Source organism: Pinus tabuliformis, chromosome 4_1 (genome assembly GCF_031772625.1).
Source record: "Pinus tabuliformis cultivar Carrire ecotype Pingquan chromosome 4_1, CPIR1, whole genome shotgun sequence".
Classification (NCBI taxonomy): Eukaryota; Viridiplantae; Streptophyta; class Pinopsida; order Pinales; family Pinaceae; genus Pinus; species Pinus tabuliformis.
Genome location: NC_142303.1, coordinates 387347145 through 387356272, shown reverse-complemented (window position 1 = coordinate 387356272; position 9128 = coordinate 387347145). Strand labels below are relative to the sequence as shown.

Here is a 9128-nt window from a genome sequence, read left to right as displayed (position 1 = left end):
ATGTGATTTGTATATGTCTACAATATGGGTATGTGTATATCCCAAGACTTTTATTTTGAACTCTTTTAGCTATGACAGTTATAATATGGCTAGAGAATTCCTTATACCTTTAAAAAAAACATCAATTTGGACCATTGATTTGTAAGGTCATATCCTGTTGAATTGTGGTGATTGGATTCCATGAATGAAAGAAACATAGAAATTATAATTTGTCTCAATATAAGTCTATTCTCAACCATTGGTTAGCAGGTCAATACATTTATATATTACATATGTTAAAAGGTTCTCAAGCAAGTTGGGATTCCACATATTCGAGAGCAGGGATGCAATAGTTAAATAATTCATTAGAAGTCTATATTTGGTCATTTGTTGAAAAGGCTTACAAGCATGTGGGTGAGTCACAATTTCATTGGAGGCTACAATTATGGGTATTATAGGAGATGTCAAGAGCAATTACATCGAGTCATAACGCACTACAAGAGCTAGTCCCTTCCAAAGATGGTTGCATCTCATAATTGGAATCAGAGATGTCAAGAAAGCTTGATCAAGAAGTGAAAGAATGCCACACATCGAAGAGAAATTCTTATGAAACATAAGAGACGTTGAAAATTCTAAGCTTAAGATAAAAAAGCATAAGCCCATAGTATATGATCATTTGGATTACATTTCAAAGTGTAGGAATGGCTCTAAAACATTATTGAGAAAATGATGTTCAACAACCCATACAAGCTTCTGTGATTTTACAATAGCAATAGCATCAAAAACAGTTATCTTTGAATTTCCAATAGTGATCTCTTCTTCTCCAAGCACACAAAATTTGGATCAAAGGCTACTTGGAAACCTCATGATTTTTATTTTGTCACATTGTAAATATTATTTTTTATAATTATGAAATCAGATTCATGTAGTAATCAATATGAATTGTAAAAATCACGAGGAGTGAAATTTCACGATGTGGTTGAAAGGTCATGGGGAAGGTGAAGAGTCACCTTCCCATTTGTATAAATGTATCCTCATGCCTATAAAGTATGGGATTTTAGCACTTGAGAGGCTCTTAGTACATAGAATGTTGTCAACACTTAGGTAGCTCTAAAAACTCTTACTCTTGGAAATTTTAGATTGAGTTGTGGTGAGGCTAGAGATTTATTTTGGAGATGATATGAGCATCTCACTTTCCACTATTAGATTTTAATGGATCTACAGTACATGTACTTGAAATTGCAACATTATCATTGGGGAACACTTCACTCTTGGAATAAATTCTCGTGCACCTCATGATGGTTGTAGTGGTTATCTGATACTTCTATTGTGTGTGCATGTTTACTTTCACATGAGTTGTATGTTGATGAACTAATTTGTGGCTTAGAAATTGTATATTTTCTTATGAATCATTGTTCTTCCATTCCATGCATTACACTAGTTAGTAGTTGTGAATTACTTTGCAGTTAGACTTCTAGTGATCTTTTACTCTTGTATGCCTTAGATGATTTTAGCTAATTGATTCCTCTCGATATGTAATTGGTCTTATTGCAGTTTTTTATGATCTTGTACTTTGTATTGCAAGCTTATCATTTGTGGGTTGATTCATCCTTACTCTTCGGTTATTTCACACTCTCCTCACATTTACATCTCTTCATTCAAGACCTAAGAGAAAAGACAAAAACATGGCAACATTTGGGCCCACATATTGGATGGGACTCCTATTCAAAATGGTGTGAGATCTAATTAGGACTTCACATTGGGGAGATCTCTTTACTTTCGACAGTGCATTTCACCATGTGAACAATAAGTCAACTCCATTCTATAGGGATTGGGGATGAGAATAGTGAAAAGTATTATTTCTCTTCAGTTTCTTTATCTAGTTCCCATATTCATTCTTGTGTGGCACTAGAGCAATTGAAGGTTATGTCTCAGTTGTCGTAACACCTCTAAACATTACATTGTTGGAACACCTGACAGAGAATTGTTGTAACACCATTTGGAGTTGTTGTAACTCATGCCAAACACCACTAAAACACCCCCTAGCTTGATACAGTCGTTATAAAATCACCCATCAATTGTTGTAACACTTATGTTGCAGCTATAATAGAATGTGATGTTGTAACACCTGTTGTTTCTCGTTGTTCTAAAACTTATTATGATTGTTGTAATATTCACCTATTTTGTTGTGGCATAGGATATGGATGCTTTATCAGGTGTGAGATGAGGATGCTCAATGAGAAGAGGGACACGTCGCACATGAAAAATGGTTTAAACTAGTCCATGAGGTAATTAACATTGTAATGAGACATATGTTTTTATTATATGAATATAGGTAAATAATACCATCCCTTTCATAGTGGGTTACCCTTATATTTTCTATCATTAATGATTCTACAAGTTACAACTGCTATTGTTGAGTAGGTATGTATTGTCCATTCATCATTTTATTTATTTTTTATTTATATTCTTATATTGTTTATTCATAATTTCATCATCAACTTGATTTATTTTATCATTGTAATGAGTCACCATCACTTTATAGTCTATGAAATCTAAGGGATGAAGAGATCTTGGTCAATGCAAGAAGAAAAGAATGACTGATTTACATTAAATTATGTAGGTGAGAAAGGAATTGGAAAGGTGGAAATCCAGTCCATCATAAGGGAATAATTTTCCATAGGACCATTCCCAACTTCATGATTCAAGGCAGTGATTTTGTATAAATATGGTGATAGAATTGCAATTGCTCAAGAAATTTAATCTAAATCAAGAGACGCCATTCTACTTTACTCATCTGCAAAAATTAATTCACAATTTATAACAACATGTGCAAACATGCATCATCAAATACACAGGTGCATGTCAGATGTTTCTAGGGGAAAGAAACTACTAAAACCCCCTTAAGCCTTTTTGTATTAATCAGTTGAATAAAGAAACTATAACAATTGCATGCTCCAACTTTGAGCACCACCTGCAAAGGTAAAATTGTTCTCCCTACTAACCAAGGACCTCTGGCCAAGACTTGGCCAATTTCTGCCCCCTTCAGCCTTCTCGGACTGCTTTGGAAAATAATGAGCCTACATTCGCTCTGCTTGCACTCGCATACCCACACTTGTGCTACCCACATTCGTGCTTCCCACACTCACGCTACCTGCACCCACTCCTATTTCCTTGCACAATTCTCATGGATTGATCATCTAAACAATACTCTAAATTTTACACTCAATATAGTATATAATTAAGTGTACACTACCTTGGAATCTCCACCATAGTTGAGGAACTCAAATTTCTTGCATGCATTAGATATTTTGGTTGATTGATCAGTTAACTAGATGATATTTGAGTTAAATTTTTGTCCCAAAGCACAACTAACCTTCCACTAATTCTATCAACAATTGGAACTAATTTAATTGAATACAACTAGAAATAACTAAACTAGATTACTAAAATTTAGCAATCACACATGCTTCACTGAACTCCAAGCCCGCTAACTCAAGTTTAGTGTTCTAAGTGAGTGATAAGAGCCATGTCACCACACATAACTACCTCCAAGTTGTCGTGTTGATGTGGAAATTTGATTTACTCAATTTGACCAAGGAAAAGTCAAATTGAGCCTTTTGTCTACACTTCTCAACACTCCCTCTTAGCAAGAAAGGGATTTTGAACCACCCCTATCTATATCCTTTGGAATGTATTTTAACACTACCTCTCACTATTGTTATTTCTATGCAACAATTGCAACTCACAAGAACTCCAAAAAAATTCGAATCAATTGTGTCTGCAACTATCTATTGGGAAAAATGTGTTGTTGTTGACTTTGTTACTAAGCCTCCTGCTCTACTATCAACACTGCTCTACACTCCTCGGTATCTGACTGACAATGATCTTCCTACTATTGAATAATGTGGGTCCCTATAGCAAGGTAATGACCCATGAGGAAACTATACTGTAACTACTCTCCTATGGATCCTACCCAAATTATCTGCAGCTTTGGGACTAAGGATCTACATCGCCCCACCTCACTCCTGGAGGTATAGAAGCATGCATGGCGAAATATTATCTACTCATACTATTGTTATTATTTATTTGTTGTTTCTTTCGCACTACTGATGCAACTACTACAATAATGAGTTTGATCTCCCCAAATCCTGAAGTACTAGCTTCCATAGGGTTTCTCCCTCTGGAACTAGACTCCCTCTTAGTCTCGATCACCTTGTAGAAATTCTCTCTGCTCCTCAATCTTCCAATATCAATGATCATCCTTTTTTTGTCACTAAACATTGTCTCACTGATCTTTCCACTAACATCCTTCTAGCTCCATTAAGAATTCTGCAAATAAAGTCTTTTGGATCTTCCCTGAACTAGGGCTCTATCAACTATGCCTCCTAACAACTCATTAGTTCTTAAATGATCACTCTACATGAGGAATTCAAGGACTTCATTATGAAAATAAAAATGTTTGAAGGAGAAGATCTATTGATTGGTTCTACTATGAATCCTGCTCTTATACCATGTAGAAATATGGTGATAGAATTGAAATTGCTCAAGAAATTTAACCTAAATCAAGAAACACCATTCTGTTGTACTCTTATGCAGAAATTAATTCACAATTTATAACAACATGTGCAAACATGCATCATCAAATACACAGGTGCATGTCAGATGTTTCTAGGGGAAAGAAATTGTTAAAAACCCCTTAAGCCTTTTTGCATTAATCAATTGAATAGAGAAACTATTCCAGTTGCATGCTTCAACTCTGAGCACCACCTGCAAAGTTAAAACTGTTCTCCCTACTAATCAAGTACATCTGGCCAACACTTAGCTAATTTATACCTCCTCTAGCCTCCTAAGACTTCTCTAGAACAGACTAAGCTTGCACTCGTGCTTCCCACACTCGCGCTACCTACACTCACACTGCCTGCACTAGCTCCTATTTCCTTGCACAATTCTCAAGGATTTATCACCTGACCAATACCCTAAAACGTACACTCAATATAGTATATAATTAATTGTACACTGCCTTGGAATCTCTACCATAGTTGAGGAACTCAAATTTTTTGCATGCGCTAACTATTTTTGGTTGATTAATCAGCTAACTGGATGACCTTTGAGTTAGATTATTGTTCCACTCCACAACTGACCTTCCACTAGTTCTATCAATAGTTGGAACTAGTTTAATTGAATACAACTGAAAATAATTGAACTGGATTACTAAAATTTAGCAATAAAATTTACTAAAATCCTCCATTGAACTAGAAGTACAGAGAAAATTCTTAAAAATATAATGTTGTTGAGTTAACTCCCTCATAGGTTCCAAAACATCAATTGCCACTTAGAAATAGTTTTAACAATCAGTTTAACATTGATAATTTTTATATTTATATAGAATTTATCCAAAACCCACAAACATCATAATTAAGTGATCTTGAGATATAGAAAGTTTCTCTAATTATTAAGAAAGTTGAGGTTTCATAAACCACGTTAATGATGAGTGCATTCTAGAAATTCAACACTAGCAGTTGCTTACTCATGCAACATGAATCAATTATGTCATGACTAAAAATACTATTGCAATTTCAAAGGAATGTATGCATTCATCATAGGAAGACCCATTTACACAAGAGATACAAAAACATAAAAACAAAAAACAAAAAACTTTAAAACACATTACTTTGTGTAATTGAAAAATGGGCTACAAAACTATTGCACAAAGCTCTTAAAAGGATGTTGATTTTATTAACTTATGATTAATCACATGAAACTTGGTTGATGGAATCTTATCACTTAATGGTTAAGAGTATGTGTTAATGGTTGAGTGGGCCTAACAGTTAAGAGTATGTGTTGCTTCCTAAGAGGTCACAGGTTCAAAACCAGTTAAGGTAGAGTATGTATGCCTTCATAGACTTAGAAATCAAATCGTTGCGTGAAGGTGAGTCGCTTATCCCACAAACAAGAGGATCTCATACACCAATTTGGTGTCTCCCTTATCCCACAAACAAGGGGATCTCATGGGTCCGTTATCCCACAAACAAGAAGATCTCATACACCAATTTAGTATCTGGCATGACCGTAACCTTAAAATTATATAATAATAATAATAACAACACATCTAATATACAATTTAGTGCTCTCTTTTATAAAAAGAAAATATTGCTTATTATAAAAAATAATAATTTAGATAGCTAACATTGTTAAGTTTGGAAAGAGCTTTGATTGAACGCTAGTTATTATATACAATTTAAGGCACATACACTTCCTACATCATGAATCACCAAAATTTCCAATATCATATGAATATGTATTTTAATGCAAACAAAATTGCACAAATGTTACAAGATTATATGTTGTTAGTCCCTGCCTCCAGCAATGCAGGGACTCTAGCGATCGATACAGCATTGACCATCGATTAATTGATTGTTTGACCGAAAATTTTAATCTTATTTCGGTCTTTAACCAAAGTTTAAGATTGGCTATTTCAGTTCACTAAATTTTAACCAAAGTTTTAGAATTGCCCTCTTATTACAAACTTCACTTGCCCCGATGCTATTTTGGGGTGGACAGGTTATTTTATCCAAAGTTTCCTCCAAAGTTTCATAAGTGAGTTTCGAGCAAGTTTTTTTTATGCAAAGTTTTTAAAATGGTGGTTGAGGCAAGTGTTTTTAACCAAAGTTGCATGGGTGACTACGACCCTCATTTACACCTGCCCCATTGTTTATAGCTGCCACCATCCAAACCACCAAACAGCCATAGTTTCCACCTACCAAGATTTGAAGAACTTCAAGCTCTACGGATTCTTAACCCTCCTCTGCCCTAGTTTCCAGGGCATTTTTCTCATGCCCTCACTACCACTATCCAAACCACAAAACAACCATAGTTTCCATATTTGAAGAGCTTCAAGCTCTATGGATTTTTAACCCTCCTCTACCCTAGTTTCCAGGGCATTTTTCTCATGCCCTTAGGCTTCTGTGGAGGCTAAAGAGCACCTTCTCTGTGTTTCATGCATGTCATCCAGAGCACCTTCTTCTCTGCACATAGTGCATTCAAATTTCAACAATTTAATGTACAAAGCTAGCATGTCATCCAGAGAACCTTCTTCTCTGCACACAGTGAAAGGTTCTTCTTTGCACACAATGAAAGGTATGTTCAAATTTCAACAATTTAATGTATAGATCTAGAATAAAAATAGAGAAAAAAAATATATTTATAGTTTTTATTTCCTGTATACCTGCAAAAGATTGACATGGGATAAACTACTTACTCTGTTATTGAAGAAGTGTTACAAAGTACGCTGAGAAATGTTTCTTGTTTTGCCTCGGATGTAGGTTGGTTGGGAAAGAGAAGATCATGAGTTTTGAGAAACCATTGTGGTAGCCAATACCCATATTATGTGCAAGTTCTCTTCTAAGTCTAGCGTAATCCCACCATTTTCTTAGCCTTGTCATTTGTTGCCTGGCGCAGCAAAACCACACCTCATTGCCAAACACCTGTGTTGCCGATGACAGGAGTCTTTGCCGCTAGTCGATCTAGGTAGGTGTCGATGGGCCCCTCTCACGCTGTAGGTGCTGAGCAAGAGTTTTGTTGGGCATGTACTCGTAGAAGAGTATGGGCTCTCCATTCTCAAGGCAGAAACCCATCAGATGCACCAGGATTGGATGTTCCACAGATGACAGAAGCTTTATTTCATTCATCATCTGTTCGATTCCATGGGTGTCGATATGTCTGATCTTTTTTATGACCACGAGACAGTCACCTTTGAGTTTCCCGGCGTAGACCATTCCAAACGCGCCATTTCCCAATCTTTCTTCTTCAGAGAAGCCCTTTGTGGCCTTCTCCAGCTCCTTGTATGTGAAAATTGGGATTCTGAAGGATCCATCATTGGCCGAGAGGAGTTTCTTTCGGCTTCTCCTCCTTTCATTTGCCAAAGCCTTCTTCTTGAAGAAGCAGTATAGCAGGACTATCACCACCACCAATGTCGCCCCTACAATTAACCCTAGCTCCATGGAACGGTAAAAAAAAATGAGACTTGCATCCAAGAGGCTAACAAATATAATTAAGATCGAAGCTCTGTAATGGATATTTTCCTTACCTCCGATGAGAACAGCCACTCCAGTCGCCCCGCCACAATGTTCAGTCAAAGGATTACACTTCTCTGAAAAATTAATATCAGCAGGGCTAATCGACAAAGACCTATGTACAATCTTGCATTTTCTCTTGGTAAAGAGACCTATGTTCTTGGCTCACTCGACCAATTAACGAGTGGTTAGGGCATGGAAGAAAGGCGAAGCCATGCCTTGAAGCTGCTTGCTCGACCAAAGAGAGAGAGCAGGAATAACCTTCGATTCTTAGTGGATCAGTTTAGAAATGCGGGTTGTTGTTGGTTACTTGCATGAACAGGAAGGAAACAATCCTCATTTCACTTTCACGCCTTCAGGAATAACCGGTAGCGAATACCCATCTTGTATGCAAGTTCTCTTCTAGATCCATTTTCCCTATTTTTCCCTGTGCATGAATGCCGCTATTAACTATCCTCCTGCAACCAAGTATGAATGCCGCTATTCACTACCCTCCTGCAAGCAAGTATGCTGTAGTGATTCTTAAGCAAGTATGAATGCTGCTATTCACTACCCTCCTGCAAACAAGAATGTTGCACTGATTCTTAAGATTACTACGGAATATTTGTAGATACGATATTCAATTGCAGATTTCAATTGCAAGGCATAAAGGAAATTTCAATGGCAGGGCTCGATCAAAATCGAGGTAATCAAGCTCAATAGAGAGACTCCAAGTAGTCACATGGCATCCTCCATGTCTTGCATGGTTGTTTTGGGGAACTGAGTAGTAAGGCACGTGGCCTTCATGTGGGGTCCACATGGCGTATGAAGTTAGTAGTTTATAATTTTGGTTAGACAAAGCACTTTTGTCACTTACAATCTCTGCATGGCTTACAGGTGCCTCACTGTGAATCCAAGGGAGGTTACCCCAGGCTTATTGAACGAAATTCGAGCCAAGAAGGCAGCATTAACATAAGACACTGCATTCCCTTAAATTAGTTGTGGTGTAGCTATAATGGTTAGTAAATGTAAACAACAATAAAATGTTACTATAAAAATGGTTAAATAGTAAATCAAGAAAGGGCTTATTACTAC

The 9128-nt window shown here is 36.5% G+C and overlaps 1 pseudogene; it reads right to left on the bottom strand.

Annotated features, from left to right (window-relative positions):
• Positions 1 to 7505: 7505 nt before the first annotated feature.
• Positions 7506 to 7982, bottom strand: LOC149175913 (wall-associated receptor kinase-like 14 pseudogene; annotated as a pseudogene).
• Positions 7983 to 9128: the final 1146 nt, after the last annotated feature.